This window comes from Callorhinchus milii, unplaced genomic scaffold, assembly GCF_018977255.1.
Source record: "Callorhinchus milii isolate IMCB2004 unplaced genomic scaffold, IMCB_Cmil_1.0 Scaffold13, whole genome shotgun sequence".
Classification (NCBI taxonomy): domain Eukaryota; kingdom Metazoa; phylum Chordata; class Chondrichthyes; order Chimaeriformes; family Callorhinchidae; genus Callorhinchus; species Callorhinchus milii.
The window spans coordinates 8,643,763-8,666,085 of NW_024704754.1; the positions used below are offsets into that span (position 1 = coordinate 8,643,763).

The following is a 22,323-nucleotide window of genomic DNA, read 5'->3' on the forward strand; positions in this document are numbered from 1 at the left end:
ATTAAGGCTATTTGACCATTTTATTAATTTGTGGCCATTCTTTCTAATCCCATTTAGCTGTCTTTTTCCCCCCATGTTTCTTAATACCCCTCAATTTTTTATCTCAAATATTTCAATTGTCTTTGTATTCTGAGGCAGTGGATACCATATATTATCGCAACCCTCTGTGGTTTAAATAATTTGGCAGACAATGCTGTACGGAACGTCACATCATATCTTGAGAGAAGGCAGTGGCTAAATGTGAATCCAGAATCATGAATTGTTAATGGAGAAGCTGCTAAATGGGAACCACAGCTGAGGGAGTTAGACAAGTCATCTGAACCCTGCGATTGTATTGCATCTTTTAAATCCTTATTTGCATACATGTCTGTAGTTTTTCCTCCTTATTCAGATAATCTTTTGTGAGATATGCATTGTTTAATGAGTATATTGTAGAGCTAACTAGTCATTATCACATATGTAAAAATATATATTTTCTACTATGAAAGTAACAGTAATGGATGTGCAATAATCGGAGTCCTGTAGCTCAGTGGTTAGAGCACTCGCTTTGTAAGCGAGAGATCTGAGTTCAATTCCAGGCAGAGGGCGAAACCTTGGGCAAGTTTCCTTACTCCACACAGAGCCTAATAATATTCCCTCCAAAACCAAAAACAATAATAAATTGGTCATTTTCAATCCACGACTGTTTTTGGGACATTGCTGTGCGCAATTGGCTGCCGCGTTCGCCCACAAATATACAGTCAATTCACTTTACAGTGTGTTCTGTGAAGCGCTTTGGGACGTCCTCCCGACGTGAAAAGCGCTGTATCAAATGCAAGAATTATTATTATTATTATTATTAAGGGATATGGGGACAGGGCGGATAAAAGTAATTAGGTTAGAAGATCAGCCATGATCTTATTAAATGGCGGGGCAGGCTGCTCGATGGGCCGAATGGCCTACTCCTGCTCCTACATCTTATGGTCTAACAGTAATAACAATAACAGCAATAACAATAACAGCAATAACAATAGTAATAACAATAACAGTAATAACAGTAATAACAATAACAGCAATAACAATAACAGCAATAATAACAGTAATAACAATAACAGTAATAACAATAACAGTAGTAACAGTAATAACAGAATAAGAATCCTCCAGACTGGGCATCAGCTCCGCCCACACCGGTGCCCGAGAGTAAGTGTGTGCGCGCGCACTCATCGTGGAATGCACGCGGGAGAAGGTGCGGCGCGGCAGAGCCGCTGATTGGTTGAGGTGAGGAGCGGGTTGGTGACGCGCCTGCGCGTGACTACGTTCCAAACGGTCGCCGGTCAGTCAATCAGCCAGAAACCGGAAACAGCGGCGCGTGAAGGCGGGCGGGGGGAGGGGAGACAGCGGCCGCCGAGCAGACACTGAGGGTAAGACTGAGGCGCCGCCCGGGCCCGAGCAATACCGCCGCGGTTACGTATGTGTATGGCGGGAGTTAAACGGGGGTTCCAGGCCGCTCGCCCGTCCCGGCCTTTCTCTCTCAGACACGGCAGCCGCGCCGAGTCCCCCACCCCCGGCCTGCAGGCGCTTCCATTGCTCTTCCCGCCCTTCCTTTCTCTATCTTCTCCCCTCTCTTTCCCCCTCTCCCTCTCTCTCTCCATCTCTTCCCTCCGCACTTACCCCCAATCCGTCTCCGCCGATTCAGCCAAATACGGCAAAGCGAGTGTCCGGCCGGAGCCGCCCGGCCTTTCTCTCTCTCAGGCCGGTCGGCCAGTCGGCCTGCAGCGTGCGCCCGCCCGCCCGCCCGCCCGCTATTCATTGAACCGCTGCCTGTCCTCACCACTCACCGCCGCCGTTTCCCTTTTTGATCCTCTGTGATATTTTTGGTGGGGGAGGAATTCAACAACTTACTATAGTAATCCCTGCATTTGATACAGCACCTTATCACGTCGAGATATCTCAAATCAGATCGTTTCACGGGATATACTGTAAGGTGTAGTGTAGTGACTGTGTTTTGTGGGAGAAACGCAGCAGCCAGTTGCGCACAGCAATGTCCCACAAAAACCAGTGAGCTAGTGACCATTTTTTTATTGGGGGACTGTTGGCCAGGACACTGAAGAGAGAACCTCCCTTCTCTTTAGCTGGTTTCCAAATCACTGGTGGATTACAAACTGCAGGGAAGGAAATATGCTGGTGGATTATACCACCCCCCCATCTATATACATATATAGCCTTTTTTTAAAAAAATTGGAAAAATAAGTAAGTTTTGTAGCAGATTGCTGGAGAGGGAAACAGTTCCCCCACCCACTAAATCAAAAATTTAGGAAAAATTAGCTTGGCATAAAATGTAATTTTCACAAGCCTGCAGAAATGTGGCCTTTGAATGAATCCAGCACCTATTGTAGTAGGCAACAATTTACAATTGTATAGTACCTTTATCTCTGGAGGATGTCTCCAAGCTTTTCACCCAACTGACCGAGCCTGAGGGAGGAGGGGTAAGATGTGGAGAAGAGGGGAGGAAAGTGGCTGAAAGGGTGGTCAAGAGATGGTTTTGAAGGCGGGGCAGGTGGAATGCATAATTCCTTTTTACTCAACTAGTTTATTTTGGACTGCAGTCACCTTCAGCAAGGACGTTTTAGAAGAGATAAGGAAGAAATACCCAGAGGTTCTAAAAACTTAATGTTTTTTTTGAAAAATTCTGTTTCTTTAGCTTTTAACTCTAAATGTCAAAGTATCTGAATATATTTAACCCCCTCTTAACAGATTCAAAGTTTTCCCTTGTTTATACTGCTCGTCGGGATAATGCATACACGCACAATTTTATTGTAAGTTATAATAATAATCCTTACATTTCATATAGTGCCTTTCAAGTTGGGAAGAAGGATATCTTAAGGTGCTACACAGGATATACTTAGATATTTGCTATGAAGTGTGTGTGTATTTGTAGGTGAACTTCTTTAAATAATGGCAATGTACAATGGATGAGATCCCATCATGTGTCAAAGAGACCAGGCACATAAACCTTTCCATGGATACAAACATTCCGGATTTCAACTGACTGCATTCTGATCAGCAATGACCTACATTTTTTACTTTGTTCTTTTGTTTGATCTCTTTAATAACATTTATACGGGATAGCATTTTGGAGCACTTTAACAGTGGCTGGCCTGATGCTGAACCAGGGAGAGAAGGGAGATGACCGTAGGCACGATTGAAGAGGATGGTCTTCAGGTATGATCTAAAGATGAGCAAAGAGGGTGCAAGGCGGATTGGCAGCAAAAGGGTTGATACACTTTTCCCTTAATATTTTTCCAACTGACCTACATTAGATGGAAGGTCTACCAGATTGCTTTTCTCATTTCCCAGTATTGAGTATATGGATCATCAGTGGTCACTCAGGTCCTCTGATAATGAATGAGGGCGATGCTATAAGTATAGATGATCAGTCAGTGGTTAAAGTATCGACTGATTTGGTTTTTGCCACCACTAGGTTTTCGTCTCAGCTCATACAAGCAGTTCGTTTCTCAGCTCAAGATGCCATTGCAGCCCATGCAATGCCATTCCCTCCCACTTGTGGTGGTGATGTTGCATACTTTTATTTCCCTGTGCATTTGCGGCACTTATTCTGCCCTTCAATTGAACAGACAGTGTAGCTTATTTTGTTCAGCACCTACCTCATCAGTACCAATACAACTGACTTATGACAAGACTTCAAAGATTTGGTGCCCAAATACTACTTTTCACCTACTCCAAGCAGTCCTGGCTAAGGATGTATGTGGCTAGAGCTCAAAAAAACAACAGTGACTGAGGTATTGTTTGCTTCAGTTTGTTTGAGATCAGTGGTTCTGAAACTTTGTCATAATGAGCCATCTTAAGTGAAGAAAAAAACAATTACGCCTCCCCATAGTTTATTAAGACAACACAAAGAAGTGAAAATGCAACTCTTTGTAAGAATATGAGTAATGAAGTAAACTTTGATCAGTATAGTTATAATATGAGTGCCAATAGTGCTCATTTCATAAAGCACCCTTGTTTTATCTCACTGTTCTGTTCACAAATCGCAGCAGCTAAAATAAAACTACACAATCATTTTAGGAAATCATAACACCAAACAATAATAAATTATGTCAGTATAGTATCCATCCGTCCTACCTCACGATTATTGTGGCCGGAAGTGTCGCAGGAAGTGTTGTGGGGTTTGGTTGGCAGGAGAACTGTTGTCTCAGCATTTGTTTGCCGCGGGAAGCGTTGTCACGTGTTTGGTTGTTGGGGGAGCGGTTTTGTTGGGGCATGGGGCCAGTCCTGTGAAGCCTGGGACTGTTGGGAGGTGTGTAACTGACACTCCTCTGGTACACGCCCCATAGTTTGAGAACCTCTTGTTTTAGATCTATTCTCCCTTTAGTAAAGCCACTAAAGACTTGACCAGTCCTAGGCTCATAACCCAGCCTCCTGAGCGTTGGGTTGCATCCCCACGGAGAATAGAGCAGTGAATGTTCCATGATTCAGGTTTAACATGTAGCACAGCCGTCCGTTCACCTAGGATCAAAAAGAGTCTCCTGTAAAAATTATAAATGTTATTAAAGCGGCCAAACAAAAGAACAAAGCAGCGAAATGTAGATCATTGCTGTTCTGAATGCAGTTGGTTGAAATCCGTAATGTATCCGTGGAAAGGTTAATGTGCCTGATCTGTTTGACACATGATGGGAGCTCATCCCATGAGCTCTTGCTAAATCATGCTCAGTACATTGTGGAAAGGGGTGTGTCGACGAAACAATAGGAGTAAAATGATTTTCTGTTTCTCCATTTCCCCCCACCCTTCCCTCTTCTCTGTAGCAAAACCATCCCCAGTACTGTTAAAGAAACCTGATGTACAGGTTATACGTACTATTACGGTCATTTTTCCAACATACATAAAGTTTTTATATTCAGCAAAGTCGTAATGCTTCAAAATCCCCACCATGATATTTTAAAAAAAGAAGTGTTGTACCATGTTTGGTTTAGTGAGTAGATTCAGCTTAAACAAACAATAGCTGTTGGTCAGGCAACTTTAAACTGAGTTTTGGTTTAAGGTTGTATGAGGCGAGGATTGAGGGTTTAACAAACATTTGAATCAGTCCAGCCATTCCTGGCCAGAGTTCTCCTTTATATGGGTGCCTCTCTGCACATCGCTCTCTTTCCAGTAATATTAGCATTAGCTGCCTTCCAGGAGGTTCCCAAATTCCAGTTAAAATTTAGGAGCTGACTCACAGGAAAGCTATGTTTGCCAGTACTAGAAGTTCAATTTGGGGAGTGCTTGCAAATGTGTCAAGCTGGTTACTTTCGATGTAAACATCGGGAATGAAAAGTTCCATCTGCACACTCACCAGATACTTTCGTTTGTAAGTTCAATTCCTTGAGTGAAATTGAGTAAACCCAGTCCTTGCTAGACTGCACTGGCTGCCTGTCCCAGAGAGGATCGACTTCAAGATCCTCACCCTTGTATTCAAATCCCTCCACTCCTCTGCACCCCCCTACCTCTCTGACCTCTCTCTTCAAAACCGTTGCCTTCGTTCCTCCGGGTCTGGCCTTCTCTCATCCCCCGAGTCCTGCGCTTCACCCTCACGGGCGTGCCTTCAGGCACTATGCCCCGAGGCTCTGGAATTCTCTTCCTCACTCCGTTCGCCTCTCTCCCTCTCTTTCCATTTTCAGGTCTCTGCTGAAGACCTTTCTCTTCGACCGCGCCTTTGGTCACCATCCTCCCCACCCCCCTGGCTCGGTGCCGGGATCCGTTACTGTAAAGCGCTCTGAGACGCCGTCCGGCGTGGAGGACGCTACATAAATCCATGCTATTGTTGTTGTTTTGGAACTCCCAGATTCGGTTCACACCGTGAGGACCAAACTTTGTTTTCAGAATAGCTGAAGATTGATGAAAGTAGATTCAAGAGTCCCTGAACTGGGAAGAAGACCTGAGTTTTTCTAGAGGTTATAAGTGGAGAGAGGGGCTTTTCTGTTACTGTGGTTCTTTGGGATCAGAAGTTTGGGCTAGATAATAATAAATAATAATAATGCATTTGATATAGCACTTTTCATGTCTTCTGGACATCTCAAAGCACTTCACAGATTTTACTGTAAAGTGAATTGACTATATTTGTGGGCAAAACGTGGCAGCCAATTGCGCACAGCAGTGTCCCACAAACAGTCACGGATTGAAACGACCAATTTATTGTTGTATTTTTTTCTTGAGGGATTATTATCGGGCACTAATGATAATGATAGATCTATTATTGGTGTGGTCCCGCTCTCTGGCAAGCAAGGCTTTATAATAATTCTTGCATTTGATATAATTCTTTATCATGTTGAAACATCTCAGTGCACTTCAAATATTTTTCTGTAAAGTACAGTCAGTGTGTTTCTCAGCGAACACGGCAGACTAATGTCGCACAACAGACATGAAGTAAATTACCCAATTTTTTGAGTATCCTTTTCTTTTCAAATAGAACCACGGCATCTTTAAAAACCATCTAAACAAATAGGTGGGTCCTTGATTTTAAAGTCTCCTCCAAAGTACTGCACTTTCCAACAATGCAGTGCACCCAACAACAACAACTCGCATTTATATGGTACCCTCCACGCTGGGCGGGGTCTCAGAGCGCTTAACAATGGCGGAGTCAGGGGGAGGGGGGAGGTGACTGTAGGCCCGGTTGAAGCGGAAGGTCTTCAGGCGCAACCTGAAGATGGGGAAGGAGGGGGCGAGACGAAGGGGTTGAGAAAGGGAGTTCCAAAGTTTCGGAGGGTAGTAGCTGAAGGCACAGTCGCCGGTGGTGGGGTGGAGGATTCGGGGGACGCGGAGGAGGCCGGACCCAGCAGAGCGAAGGCAGCGGGTACTGCTGTGGGGAGAGAGGAGGTTAGAGATATAGGGGGTGCCGAAGAATGGAGGAATTTAAATACGAGAGTGAGGTTCTTGAAGTTGATCCGTTCTGTGACAGGGAGCCAGTGGAGTTTGGCAAGGAGTAATTGGGGTACGATGTTTGGTGCAGGTGAGAATGTGGGCGACTGAGTTTTGAATGAGATGAATTTTGTGAATAGTAGAAGAGCGGAGACCAGCGAGAAGGCCGTTAGAGTAGTCCAGCTGAGAGGTGACAAAGGCATGGACAAGGGTTTTGGCAGCTTTTGGGGTGAGGTATTGTTGGAGACCGGCAATGTGGCAGAGAGGGCAAGATAACGGTGCTTGTCAGGGACCAGATGTGGGGGAGGAAGGATAACTGGGGATGGAACTTGACGCCTAAGTTGCGCACGGGTTCAGAGAGTTTAAAGGACAGGTTGGGTAGGTTGAAGAGGTTGGAACCGCGGGACGAAGATGTCGATGTTGTTGTTGATGTTTAACTGCAGGAAATTTGCACTCATCCAGCTCTTGATGTCTGATAGACGAGCTGACAACATCAGGGGTCGCAGCTGGAGGTGGAAAAATAGAGTTGAATGTCATTTTCATACATGTGGAAGTTAACCCTGTGTCTGCAGATGACATCACCAAGAGGAGCATATAGATGAGGAAGAGAAGCGGGCCAAGGATGGATCCTTGGGGTACCCCACAGGTGACCGGGTGGAAGCGAGAAGAAAAGTCATTTGCAGAAATGTAATGCTGGCGGTTTGTAAGATAGGACTTGAACCAAGTGAGTGCGGTCCCACTGAGGTGGATGATGGAGGACAGGTGGTGGAGGAGGATGGCATGGTCGACTATGTCGAACACAGTGGAGAGGTCCAGGAGGATGAGGAGGCAGAGAGAGCCCTGATCACAGCTAGAAAGGATATCGTTTGAGACTTTCATGAGAGCTGTCTCTGTACTGTGGGCAGGATGGAAACCAAACTGGAGGGGCTCGAGTCGGGTCTGGAGGGAGAGGTGTGCGCGAAGTTGGTTGCCAAAACTCGTTCCAGAGGTTTGGCAAAGAAGGGCAGGTTTGAGATAGGGCAGTAGTGGCCAAGGTTGGAGGGATCGAGGGTAGGTTTTTTAAGGAGGGGGGGGATCACAGTTTTGAGGGGGAATGGGACTGATCCTGAAGAGAGGGAGACTAGTTAATAGTGTCTGCCATCAGTGGGCAGAGGAAGGGGTGATTAACAGTTGGGTGGGGAGAGGGTCGAGACAGCAGGTGATGGGTTTCATTATAGTGATGGTGGATGAGAGGGAGGAAGGAAAGATGGGAGCAAATGAATGTAGAATGGGGGCCATGGTAGGAGCTGAGGACGAGGTGGGTGAGGGAGACGGAATGGTGGTGGTGGTAGGTGACACGGGCAGAAGGATGAAGCTGCCAGGTGGATGTTGTCAATTTTAGCAGTAAGGCACTTGCCGTTAGATGTGTTGCTTGAGGGGGCACACGGAAGAGGTGATAGGCAGTGGAGAATAGGATTTTGGAGTTATTATTGGCCTCCAGTATGATGTTGAGTAGTGCGCAGTTTTTGCTTGTGACAGCGAGCGGCGGTAGGTGTGAAGATGCTTGAGCCACAGCTGGTGGTGAACTGTGAGGCTAGTTTTCTGCCACCTGCACTTGAGCAGCCAGGTTTGGAATTTTAGGGAGTGGAGATGGCTGTTGTACCAGGGGGAGCGGGTGGGTTTGGAGACAGTCCTGGATTTCAGAGGGACGGGGAGTTGAAGGTGGAGGAAAGGCGATCATGGAGCAGCTTGACGGCTGCTTCAGGGTTGCTGCATGTGGAAGGCCAGAGGGATAGGAGGTCTGAGGATGAGGGGGCCTTTGTGAGGGTCTCGGGGGGAAGCCTTTTCCATTGGCAGAAAAGTATGGTTGAGGGCTTGGTGGAGGTGAGAGGAGAAGAAGATGAGGAAGTTGTCCCAGATGGCCTTGTTCGTGATGCACAGGTCGGAAATTTCAAGGCTATGTGTGATGACGAGTTCGAGGGCATGGCCACGGTTGTGGGTCAGTAAGTTGATGTGGAGAGTGGCGTTTAGGGAGGAGAGGAGGCCAGTGTACTCCCAGCGTTGCATTTGGTGTTGTCAGCCTAGACTATAAAACATTCAAAGTCCTGATGTGGGGCATGAACCCCACAACCTTCTGACTTGGGGGAGAATGCTACCGATTGAATCAGGTTGGTACAAGACTTTTGAGAATGTGATTATGCCAAATATAGTAGTTGGCAAAAATAGAGCCAAGCTATAGTCCTGGAATGTAAGCAATGACGTAAGCAGTGCTTTAGATGACCTTTGTTAGAGTTCCAGGAACTGGATTTCATTATAAACATGAAACGTCTCAGCTAAAACGGGAGCTAGAGTTCTAGCCTGACCTCACCTGAGCACCTTCCTACAAGGGTTGCTGAACAGCGATCAGCTGATATTGCCCTTCTTTACCTGGGATTTTGAGGTCAGTTGTGGTGCCCAGGTCGAGATTGATTAATGTGTCACAGACCAAGGATTGGAACTTGCATCCCTCTGGTCTGCTTTGTTTACTGCTGTACCCAGACTGTGGGTACCCACTAAGCTATGGGAAACTATGTTCTAAAGATAGTTAAGAGTTGGGGGGGTTGGGGTTGGGCGATCATCAACTCTGTTCCAACATCACAGGGAGGATATTTCGGGAGGACAAGTTTGCAGGGCTATGGGAAGAGAGTGGGGGAGTGGGATTTATTTGGATAGCTTTTTTCAAAGAGCCGGCACATACACGATGGGCTGAATGGCCTCCTTCTGTGCTGTATAATTCTATGATCACAGATTTTGATCACAACAATCGAGAGGACCTGGGTTCGATTTCCAGGCACGGCAAAATCTTTCCTTACTCCACATGCCTCTGTTTACCTAGCAGTAAGTAGGAACCCTGTTGTTAGTCGATTGGCGGATCGCTTTCCAGGGGTAATCCTTCAGAAATAAATATTAATTTGGTCACTGAATCCATGACTATTTGTGGGACACTGCTGTGTGTTCAATTGGTTGCTGCGTTTCGCCCACAAAATATACAGACAATTCACTTTACAATACATTCAAGTGAAGCACTTTGAGACATCTCGAAGATGTGGTAAGCGCTATATCAAATGCAAGGATAATTATTATAATGATATTATTTCCCTAGCATTTGGAATTTGGTGAACAGAACTCTGCACCCACATTCAAAGCCATTAAAGTGAGGCACTGATTGCCCTGATTCGCAAAGTATTCGGCACAGGTTTGTGAACTGTTCCCTCCGTCAACTCTAATATCCCGGTATTACCAGCCAGACCCTGAGTGTGTTTGCACACGCACGGGCAGAGGCTATGCCTGTTTGTTGAAGTGCCCATGACAAGAACTGAGCTGTGTGGCCTCGAAGGACATTTGGCACAAACACTGGGAGTTATTTTTACCCGGCTACATGTGCTGAATTGGCATTTAATCAGTGCACTGTAGCTTAGCTGACAGCTGTGTTTGTAATTTTTTTTTGATGTTTAAAACAAACAAAATCCATGTCAAGTTTCTGAAGGCCAAACTTTGTCAGTAGAAACATAGTGAGTAGATTTTCCTCTCTAAGTTGGTGATAGACATGCTTGGCAAACTTGGGGACGCTTCCAATTCTCTCTTATTTCTGATTCCTTGCCGGCTGTTCTGCATAATCTTGATCTACCTGAATGTCGGCTGTGCTATAAATTAGTATAGTACAGCTTGATCTGTGTTCGGTATAATGCTGATGTTTTAATGTACTCTTGGTGGGAAGAGGTCGGTGGATGGATCTAATATTAAGACCCCTTTTTTCTGCCTTATCGTAATTAATAATGTTTCTAAATTTAGGTTCTGGCTGCTTACTGCTAATTTTACAGTCACACAGAACTAACAGAGAACAAAGGTGTGTGTGTGTGGCAGCTGGTGAATTGAGTAAATCTAAACCATGTTATAGGGTATGTTTTTTAAAATCACTTGCAGAAGATTGTGCACAATTCCTTGTGATATTTTTGCTTTTGTGCGTTACACTGGCCTTACGTAAAACAGCAAAGAATTTCTGACTAGCCGAACTGAAATTCGTGAACCTTGGAATTCATCATTATTTTAGGTCACCAGCAATATGGATTCCTGTACTCCAGTTACATGTTTTGACAGAATAGATGTTTGTTTGTGTCTTAAGTATTATGTCTTTCAATAAGAGCATGTGACCCAGTGATTGTCCAGGGTTCAAAAGTGAATTTAAACAGTCATCACTTCATGTCTTAACATCTTGGCAGGTTAGAAATAGCTTCAGAAACACCTTGAGCCTCATCTCTTGAACCTCCAGGATACTTTCACAGAGCATGTGAAATCAGTCTTGATGCCAGAGATATTGCAGAATCTCCTGCAATTTACCTCCCAGCTCTTCTCCCCCACCCCCCAAAAGAAACTGTTTCTACAAAGATCAGACACAATTGTTTTGTGGATCTCAGTATTAATTCATGCACAACTACAGCAGGAGGTTTTGCTTCCCACACGTATCTGTGATTATTTTATTGATGCTACTGTTCAGCCATTCACTCGCGGGCATTATGTTTTTTACGAAATGAAAGTGTCTCTGTAAATATTTCAGTCGCTTCGTAATCCCCCCTCCCCCCCACCCCACACACACACACAAGCCCAGTTGCTTTATTTCATAGGTTTCCTTTCCAAGTCTCTTATTGTGGCTTCACATATTGAACAGGCAGACGGGACCCCGATTTAACGTCTCCTCCAAAGGACATCAGGGATGGGGAAATCCAGGTTGCAGCTCCTGCTGTAGTTGTGTATGAATTAATACTGAGATCCACATTGCATTGTCTTAAAAGCAATTTTACCTACAGACACAACATATTTATAGATTCTGCTACTGCAACGGTTCTCACCCTTATTGTATACCCGCGTTATGTAAAGTGCACGGTGTACTAGCTGGCCTCTGTGTAGATTCGTCTCTGACATGCAAGTTCCCGCTCTATGTGAATAACACGATAGGTAATCCCAATGCCTTATAGTGCAACAATGGGATGCTTCAATCAGTGTCCCTCGCACTACCAGACAGCTGACTTCCGCAGTAACCTGTTTGTTTATCCCTCTCCCTCCTTGAATTTAACAGAGACTCGAGATGCACTTTTTAGAAAACACAACAGTATTTTATTGGTCTTTAAAACCCTGTGCCTCACTTGCACTGCTCGATACAATAAACAGTCGCAACGTTACGAAATAGAAAAATGCTGACACCGTACCTATGACACTAGCAGCTTTACCCAAAGTTAGTAGACAAAGAAAAACAATCTTTACCTGGAGACCAGGCTCTTAAGTCAGGTACGTACCTCCTTGGTGACACTAAAGGTGAAGAGTGAACCAGTGTCTAAGGAGCCCCCTCCTTTTATACAATTGTAACCCCTCCCCTTTTCAATGTATCTCTCGATACCTTTTCCCACATTTTTCACCCAGGTCACAGACTTTGTGTCTTCAAGGCAGTACAGCTTTAAATTATATTTTCGGTCGCTGAACCATAATTGTCCTTAAAGTGAAGCAACTTATTTTAACACAGTCTCTATACACAGACTATCTACAGCAAATATCATTAGAATGAGGTAGAGCATTAATAAAAACAAGGTTTCTGACATTTCTCCATCTCGATAAGTAACTTGCTTTGCAGGAGCATCAATCTGCAGGGAGGTTTTGTATGAATGTCCTTCACTAGGATTCGGCTATTCTCTTTCCTCAGCTGTGTGTTTCTCTCTCTAGCCTCCTTCTGAGTGCTAGAAAACAAAAAGTCTCACAACAGTAATAATAATAATAATCCTTGCATTTGATACAGCGCTTATCACATCTTCTAGATGTCTCAGAGCGCTTCACAGAATAGACTGTAAAGTGAATTGACTGTATATTTGTGGTGACATTTGAGGGAGAGGTTGGAGAAGGAATTTGTTGAACAAGTCTTACGCTATATTTTCTTATATAAACCATGTTAATTGTCCCATAGAGCTGCTCATAAACCATTTCTTATAACCCCCTGCCCTTTTAGGATTTTTTAAAGATTGTTAAATTATTTAGCCATTCTGATTTTGGCCATTTTTACTGATTTCATAGAATCGTAGAATTATACAACAACTTGGATTTATATAGCACCCTCCACGCCGGATGGCATCTCATAGCGCTTTACAGTAACGGATCCCGAGACTGAGCCAGGGGAATGGGAAGGAAGGTGACCAAAAGCACGGTCGAAAAGAAAGGTCTTCAGCAGAGATCTGAAAATGGGAAGGGAGGGAGCGAGATGAAGGGAGTGAGGAAGGCAGTTCGAGAGCCTCGGGGCATAGTGGCTGAAGATACGGCCGCCGAAGGTGGAGCGGAGGACTCGGGGGATGAGGAGCAGGCCAGACCCGGAGGAACGAAGGCAACGGGTACTGTTTTAAGGAGAGAGGAGGTCAGAGAGTTAGGGGGTTGCAGAGGAGTGCAGGGACTTGAATATAATACAATCATGAAATCGATCCTCTCTGGGTTAGGCAGCCAGTGCAGTCTGGCAAGGACTGGGGTGATCAGGGAGCGGAGTTTGGTGCGGGTGAGAATGTGGGAAGCAGAGTTTTGAATGATTTGGATTTTATGGATGGTAGTGGATGCGAGACCGGCAAGGAGGGCGTTAAAGTAGTTCAGCCAAGAGGTGACAAAGGCATGGACCAGGGTTTCAACGGCTTTTGAGTATTGGCAAAGACGGGCAGTGCATCAGATGTGGAAGAAAGCGGTGCTGGTGAGAGACCGGATGTGGGGAGGAAGGATAATTGGGGGGTTGAACCTGACGATGAGGTTGCCTACGGGTTCGGAGAGTTTTAGGGGGAGGTCGGGTAGTTGGGGTTGGTGAGAGCCATGAGATTTTAGACGTTGACGAGAGCCAAAGAGTATGGCTTCCGTCTTGTCAACATTCAGCTGAAGGAAGTTTGCGCTCATCCAGCCCCTGAGATCTAACAGGCAGGCTGAAGGAGCAACACAGAAGGAGGCCATTTGACCCATTATGTCTGTGCTTTTAAAAAAGCTTTTAAAAAAGCAATCCAAATTAGTCCCACTCCCCCACTCTCTCCCCATAGCCCTGCAAACTTGTCCTTTCCAAATAATTATCTACTTCCCTCTTAAAAGTTGTTATTGAATCGGCTTCCACCACTCTTTCAGACAATACATTCCAGATCCGAACAACTCGCTGTGTGAAAAAATGACTCCTCACCTCCCTTCTGTTTCTTTTAACAACTATTTTAAATCGATGTCCTCGGGTTACCGACTCAGCCGCCAGTGGAAATAGTTTCTCCTTGTTCACCCTATTGAATCCCTTCATAATTTGGAAAACTTCTATTAAGTCTCCTCTTAACCTTCTCTGCTCCAAGGAGAATAATCCGAGCTTCTCTACCCTCTCCTGATAACTGAAGTCCCTCATTCCTGGTACCATCCTGGTAAATCTCCTTTGCACCCTCTCCAATACCTTGACATCCTTCCTAAAATGTGGTGCCCAGAACTGAACACAGTCTCCAGCTGAGGCCTAACCAGTGTTTTACAAAGGTTAATCATAATCATTAATCACTACAGATTTGCTCATCTATCTGGTGGACCACTATTTGGTGATCTGGAGTTACACTTAACAGAGTAACGGCTCCTTTTCTGCTCCTTAACTTTAACTGAATAGATTCTGTTTTTGGACCCTCTAGCACATCATTACTTTCCAGGGTCGTAACCGTGTCTTTAATCAATATTGCCACTCTTCTTCCCCCCCCCCTCTTTTTTTTCTTCCCTATCCCTCCTGAATATATTGTAGCCAGGAATATTGTGCTCCCATTCCTGCCCTTGTTTGAGCCAGGTCTCCATTATTGCCACTACATCATAACCCCATGTGGCAACTTGAGGCTGCAGCTCACCAACCTTTTTGTCACACTCCGTGCATGTGCTCCAAGACCGACTTAGTCTTCTGCATTTCTCCCCCGTCTAAACCCTCCTTATTCCCTAATTGGGGTCCAATTTTGCAAAGTTATGCTATTGTAAACCCAATAGTGTGATCTATGAAAAGAAGTATTTGCCGATTACCACTAGCAGTTTTGGGTAGGTGTCTGACAAAGTCTTAAGTAAACCGTCTCACGTTGGCAACCCATTTTCATGTGCTCCAAATTCTTATTTTCGGTACGTTGTTAGGATTTACTTCAGTGCACTGTATGCACCCTTCTACGTGTGTTGATCTCGGTCCAACAGTATTCTCTTAGAATCTCCCAAGTCCCCTTAACCCTATTATGTAGACTCCCTGGTTCCTAATGGGCTGGGCCAATAGAAAAGTGTGACCGTAAATGTAGGTGGGCAGCTCCGGACGCGAATGCGCGGTGCACCACAAGCAGGAAAAGGGTTTCGCTCCACTCAGAGGCCCGCTGTTGTGATTATCTGTATCTCTGTATGTGTGTATGTTTGTGAGTGTGTGTCTCTCTCTCTCTGTGAGTGTCTATGTGAGTGTTTCTCTCTATGTATGTGTTTGTGTCTATGTGAGTTTGTCTCCTCTGTATGCGTGTGTCTGTGTGTGCCTTTCTGTGTGTGGGTGTTTGTGAGTGTTTCCTCTTGTATGTGTGTCACTCTCTCCTCTGATGTATATATTTATCAGTGTCTCTGTATGAATGTGCATGTGTGTATGTCTCTGTTTCTATAAGTGTGTGTGTCTCTCACTCTGAAAATGTGTCTCTGTGAATGTATCTCGTCTGTGTGTGTGTGTCTCTTTCTCGGTCTCTGTATGAAGTGTCAAGCTCTGAGAGGTTGTGAACTCCTGCAATCTCACTGGTGTCTGTATCCCCCCGACCCCCCCCCCAAAAAAAAAGGTCCACCAGTTTTTTGTTAAAGAAGCAATTTTTTTTGCAACAATCTAATATGCGTTATTTCCTCATATTTAGTTTTTATCAATAAAGTGAAAAGGTGTAGGTTGGCTGTAAAATGTACCTCAATAGCACCAATCAACTCTGCAATTTTCTGCAAAATTCGACAAGAATGTCAAATATCCCCACAATTTTCGGCAAATATTTCCGCACTTTTCTATTGTCCCTGCTCATGGGCCAATTGTAATCAAGTATCCTCGAACTCGTTTTGGCGGAATCATTTGGGTTTTTGACTCCATTTTGCCAGAACAATTTGGATCCTTCCACCAGAAGTTTCTTTCCTCTGGCCCAAATTGGAAGGTTATCCAGGAGGGTCACTACATCTGTTAGTTCGGGGGTCTGCAGCAAAACACTGCCACAGACACCTTAGCAACTAGCTGAGGCTCATTTAAAAAGCACATAGATCAGGGAAGCATGTCTGCACAATTGTGACTAATGTTATGAATGCCATCTCTGGTGGGATAACATGTGCCAAATTTGGATTAGAGGTTTACACCTTTTCTCTTTCCAGATTTGCTGCCATATTGTTTTATGAACCAAGGGTTTACCCTTGTAGTTTGTCTACAAGCCCAATCATAGCCCAATTAATAAGGTCTTCAGACCAGGCTCTACACACACAAGCAGAATCAGTGACGACCTTTGTGCTTGACGGGAGAAAAGCTTTAAAGCATGTCAGTAGCTTCAGCTGCTTGTGCTAACGCCCCCTTACATAGATAGATGTTTTTTCGATTCTTCCCACCCCCATTGCCATCCATTTGCCAATAGCAGTACCCACTTCTGCATACCTCCTTTTGCCCACCTCTTGCGCTGAACCATCACAATACAGTACAGTCAATCCATCCACTAACACCCTAGGTTTAACTTCTGGGGGTTTACACTAAACTGGTAGTAAACACTAATCTATATCAAATTCAGTTTTTGTTTGAAATTCTACCATGGGGCCTTGTAAAAGTCCTTCCCACAGAGCACATCTTTGCTTTAAAGCCTTTTGAATTTTTCTTTCCCTCGCATCGCGGACAAAATACCAACGCACAATTAGAAGGATACTTTTTTCATATGCGGAGCTAAGTTCCTCACTTTTGCTTGCAGCTAAGGTCCTTTCTTCCAGGTCGAACTTTTTCTCTGCCTGAGAGAATTCGAAGCTCATTTATTTTATGGGTTCCTTTTCCTGCCCAATCCTCACTATGGCGGTATTCTCCCCCACCTGAAGGGTTACTTTTAAATCTGTTCCTCGTATTTTACTGGCTAGAGGGCATCCCTGCAAAATTGCTTTCTGCAATTCCCCTATGTCCATTTTAACTTGGTTAAAGTCTTTTATGCTCTTTATTCCTCATGTTTAGTGGTCTTACCAGTGTGGTGTAGTTTGGTGCATAGTTACATAGTCCTAAAACACCCTGTAATTGCTTTTAGTTTGTTGGTGTTTTCACTTTTTAATTTTTCGAGGTAGCTTTCGGAAAGATAAGGCGCTATATCATGGAAACCGTATGCCCTAGGAATTCCACTTGGAATCTTCCTATTTGGCTTTTACGTAGGTTTATTTTAAACCCTGCCATCGTAAGTGCCTCCAGCACCTTTTTACTTTGTCAATGTGGTCGTTTGGGTTATCGTCAACCCAGAATAGGTCGTCCAGGTTACCCCTGGTATCCCTGTCACTGTCTGTTGTGTACATTCATTGAAAATGGATGGACTATTACACCAACCCTGTGGCATCCGATTCCATACATTTTGCTGACCCTTAATAATCCTAATAATAATCCTTGCATTTGATATAGCGCTTTTCATTGCTGTGCGCAATTGGCTGCCGCATTTGCCCACAAATATACAGTCAATTCACTTTACAGTATATTCTGTGAAGCGCATTGGGACGTCCTCCTGACGTGAAAAGCGCTATATCAAATGCAAGGATTATTATTATTATTTTCACATCTTCTAGACGTCTCAAAGCACTTCACAGAATATACTGTGAAGTGAATTAACTGTATATTTGTTGGCGAAATATATTGCACACAGCAGTATCCCACAAACAGTGGTGGACTGAGTGACCAAGCTATTAGTATTTTTTTTGAAGGGATTATTATCTCCAGGTTCTTACTTACTGCTAAGTAAACAGGCGTGTGGAGTAAGGAAACTTGCCCAACATTTCACCTTGCTGGGAATCAAACCCAGGTTTCTTGCTTGCGAGGTGAGTGCTCTAACCACTAAGCTACAGGACTCCACAGGACCCTTGAATGCAAAGGCACTTTTCCACCTATCTCCACTGGCTAAAGGCACGCTCCAAAAACATTAGCTAAATTTAAAGTGGTTTTGTATTTACCTCTAGGTAAATTGTACAATACGCTGCTGAAGTGGGTACTTTGTCCTTCAGCTTTTGCGGTCACATTATTAAGCTGTATGAAATAAATTACCATTCTCCAAGACCCATCGGGTTTTTTAACTGGCAGAAGAGGTGAATTTGTCTCAGATTCACACTTAGATATAATCCTTCGGTTTTCTAACTCATCGATTATATTTTTAAGGTCTGACATTTAATCACTCAGTAAAGGATATTGCCTGACGGGGTTGTTTCTTCCCGCGCATCGAAACCTCGCACTGAATTAAACCACGGTCTCACTTATGGTTAGCCATGCTGGCTCTAAAGCTTTGTACCACCTCACGTAAATTGTGTGTGCGTTATTTGCTTTTGCTCTACGGCATTTACATCTACGTGCAGACTATAAATTTTAACATTATTGCGATCTGCTTCCTGCAGGAAATCGCACCCGAAAATTACCTCTGAAGCTTCTTTGGGGTTGATTACAACCCTCATTTTGACTAGTTCAGTTTGTTCTACATCCTCAATTTCCACTGTCTGCTCATACATTTGGCTTAAATTGCCCCCACTCCTTGAACAACCTGCAAGGATTATTATTATTATTATTATCTGCTTCTTTCCCTGATTTTTTGGCTCTTCCCCCGCTGCATTTTTACTTAAAACCATTACCTGAGCATCTGTGCACTACAGAATTATATTTTTTTACCCTCTATTACCACAGGAATTTGGGGTCGGCTGACAAAGTTTACTTCTAGCGTGAGATTGCCCCTGTCCTCGAGCTTGTGTGAACTCCCTACTTGTCCGTTACTCTTTTCTGACCCATCAGATCTGAGTCTAGTTTGGGGACTAGTGTCCTCATTAGGAAAGTCACGTGGCCTTAACCCCACACTAAATTCTCATTTTAAACCCCTGTGGGTAGTGGTCCCATCATGCTAAGTAGTCTATTTCTATTTTCTTCACTATCCTGCTGTCTATCCTTTTCCACAAATACGTTTTCGGTATAATAGGCATGAGTAATACCGGCAATGCTTCTCAGCACGCCTCACTATCATTTCCTACTGTTCTGGCTCTAAGGGATCAACTTCTGATGCAAGCACAAACCCTCTTCGCTCTGGAATCATTTGCCATGAGGAATATTTCTCTGCATAACTCTTTGGAAAATAACTCAGTGACTTTGGAAATTGGGACCCTGAGGTGCTCCTTACCTAAAGCCCTGATCTGATCCATTTTTTTCAGGAAGCCTTTTTTCCCGGATAATTTTTTTTTAATCTCATTCAATGCTACCACTAAATTGTCCCATTCAGGATTTGTTAAATCTTTCCACTGTCTATTTATGACAGGCTGTAGGTAAATTTGAACTGCTGCTTTATTTGGTAAAGTAACTAAGTTTGTGATTGCAAGAGTAGAATATTCAGAGTCGAATCTGCATTTTCATATCAAGCATCACACCTGTTAGCAATTTCAAACCTAACACGCTTTCAATATGGGTATTAATATTCTCCTACATTTCTTCTTTACTTGCAACGTGTTTTTGTTCCCGCACGCAATTACTGACTTCATCTGCAAAATATACATTCAATTCATTTTCCAGTATATTCTGTGAAGCGCTTTGAGACGTCTCGAAGACATGATAAGGTGCTATATCAAATGCAAGGATTATTATTAAATCTTTTCTCATATTTATCTAACTGAGTGTACGTTTCTGGCTCTGTTTCTGTAACAAGAGTTTTTTTGCGGTCCCTATACATTTTAGTGGCCTGCAACCCCACTAGCACTCCAGCTGCAAGAGTCAAAATGGCTGCTTCTGCTTTTCCTTTGGTCACAACATTAAGAAATAGAAAACCCTGACAACAACAAAATTAAATTTGTTTAGTGCCTTTCACATCTAGAAGACGTCCCAAGGAGCTGGACAATCAGTGTTTCAGACCTGAGCTGGCAGTGGGTGGAGGGCAGGGGGGAAAGAGGGTGATCAAAGGCACAGTTGAAGAGCAGGGTCTTGAAGGAGGGAAGGGGCGAGGCAGAGGGACTACTGGATGAAGTTCCAGAGGGTGGGGGCAGAGTGGCTGAAGGCCCGTCCTCCAATGATAGGGTGGGCGAGGCGGGGGAAGTGAAGCAGGCCGGAGCCTGCTGAGCAGAAGGAGCGGGCAGGTTGGTAGGGGTTTAGGAAGTCACCGAGGTAGGGGTGAGCAAGGCCATGGAGGGCTTTGAAGGTGAGGACCGGGATCTTGAACTGTATCCTCTCTGATGGGAAGCCAGTGGAGTTGGGTCAGGATGGGGTTGATAGTGTCACTGAGTCTGGTGCTGTAGAGGACATGGGCTGCAGAGCTCTGGATGATCTGCAGCCTGTGGAGGGAAGAGTTTGGGAGGCCAACAAGCAAGGAGTTTGCATAGTCAAGCCTGGATGTAATGAATGCGTGTTTGAGGGTTTCGGCGGCCTCCAGTGTGAGACAGTGGCAGAGCAGAGCGATATTGCGGAGGTGAGGGAAGGCAGAGCGGGTCATGGCACGGATGTGGGCTAGAAAGGATAGTTGAGAGTCAAATAAGTCGCCAAGATTCCAGACTGGCTTAGTAAGGTGGAGTGTGCATCCATGGATGGTGATGCTGTCAGCGCCTGAGGTGAGGAGGCGCTGACGGGAGCCAATCAGGAGAGCCTCGGTCTTGTTGACGTTCAACTGAAGAAAGTTAGCTCTCATCCAGGACTTGATATCTGACACTAATTATGGCACTAGCGGCTTTACCCAAAGTTAGTAAACTAAGTTTGTGTCTTCAAGGCAGTACTGCTTTAAGTTATATTTTCGGTCCCTGGACCATAATTATGCTAAATGCAAAGCGGCTTATTTCAACACAAGCTGTCTATACACATATTATGTTAACAGCAAATATTATTAGAACGAGGTAGAGCATTAATAAAAACAAGGTGTCTGTGACTATTCCCATTTAATTTTTTTTNGTCCCCCTTTTGCAGAGTGCTGGGTTTGAAACTTTGACTGATGAATTGTGTGTCAAGCTGAAAGGCCGACATAACGAAAGTGGTAAGTGGTTTAGCAGAGCTTGTGGGAAATTATCTGTGCTACTGCTGGTCCTCTGTTTCTGTCAGTGTTCTCTAAGGTTGTGTAGTCCAAAGAAGTATTAATATGCTCCCTTTATCACATATCATTGTTTCTTACTGTAGAATAAAACCTGCATTCCAGGGTTTTTCTTTTCCTCCTTCTTCCACCCTCCCCCCATCAAAACAAATGAAGTGAATGACCAATTTTATCTGGGGGATTGTTGGCTATGACACTGGGAGAGAAGTTTCCTTCTTTATGGAAGTCCAATGATTAGGATGAAATTAGTCATCCTAATCCGTGGCTGTTTGTGAGAAGATTCTGTGGCAAATTGGCTGCCATGTTCGCCGACAAAATACAGCCACCACACATTACTGTAATTGCTGTGAAGCGCTTTGAGATGTCTCAACCTTGTGATAAAGTCTCACGGGGCCTGCACCCAAGTAATAATAACAACAGTTGTCCAACTTAAGGAGCTTGAAGGCCGGTACGGGTGAAAGCCATTTCTACTTCCAGTAACCTGAGGTTCAGTGAGACGTTCTATTAGCTCACAGTCAGCCATCGATGACTTTAAAGCAGGTTATAGAAATTGGACTTTCAGATGTGGGACACGATTGCTATTTATTTTTGTTTGTACTTTGCCAAGTGAAAACTTTCATTCTGTTGCTTTTTCCCAATCAGGTATCAGCCATTACATGATTCTCTAGAGCAATCACGTTCAATTACCCACTGTAATTCGCATGTTGTAATATTTAGAAGTAGGTTATGTAACCTTTCCAACTGATCAGCAAATGATTTACCCACTTTAGGTGCTTTTATCCACCCATCAAGATCTGCATCTAAGCTGAAATAAATACTGTGTATTTGTAGAATCTGGGGTGGGGGGGGGGCGTGTACTTTGCTAATAAATGTTGTCACGATTCCTGTGTTCTGAACGTTTTGGTTTTTTAATCTAACAGAAGAGGCACGAGAAACTGATTGCTATCCAGTCTACAAACAGCAAGAGCTGAGGCAAAAGGGTGAGTATTACTGGCTTTTCTGCTGTTCTAATCGATTGCTTTTCGTTCCTTATCTAGCCCAAAAAAATTAACTTGTTAATCTCTCTCCCTCACACACCCACAGAACATACACACCCGCATCTTGCCAGAGTCTTAATTGTAATAATTTTTTTTAAATGCTGAGGGCGAGAAATTGTGGCAC

The 22,323-nt window shown here is 44.2% G+C and overlaps 1 protein-coding gene across 1 annotated transcript in view; it reads left to right on the forward strand.

Annotated features, from left to right (window-relative positions):
* Positions 1–1,330: 1,330 nt before the first annotated feature.
* The window catches only part of LOC103188147 (uncharacterized protein KIAA0232-like), a 30,019-nt gene continuing 9,026 nt past the window's right edge, over positions 1,331–22,323 (forward strand). Inside the window, exons 1-3 of the mRNA XM_007908008.2 lie at positions 1,331–1,400; positions 21,042–21,108; positions 22,083–22,142. The gene's annotated coding sequence lies outside the window, so the exon portion shown is untranslated. The remainder of the gene's footprint in view (positions 1,401–21,041; positions 21,109–22,082; positions 22,143–22,323) is intronic.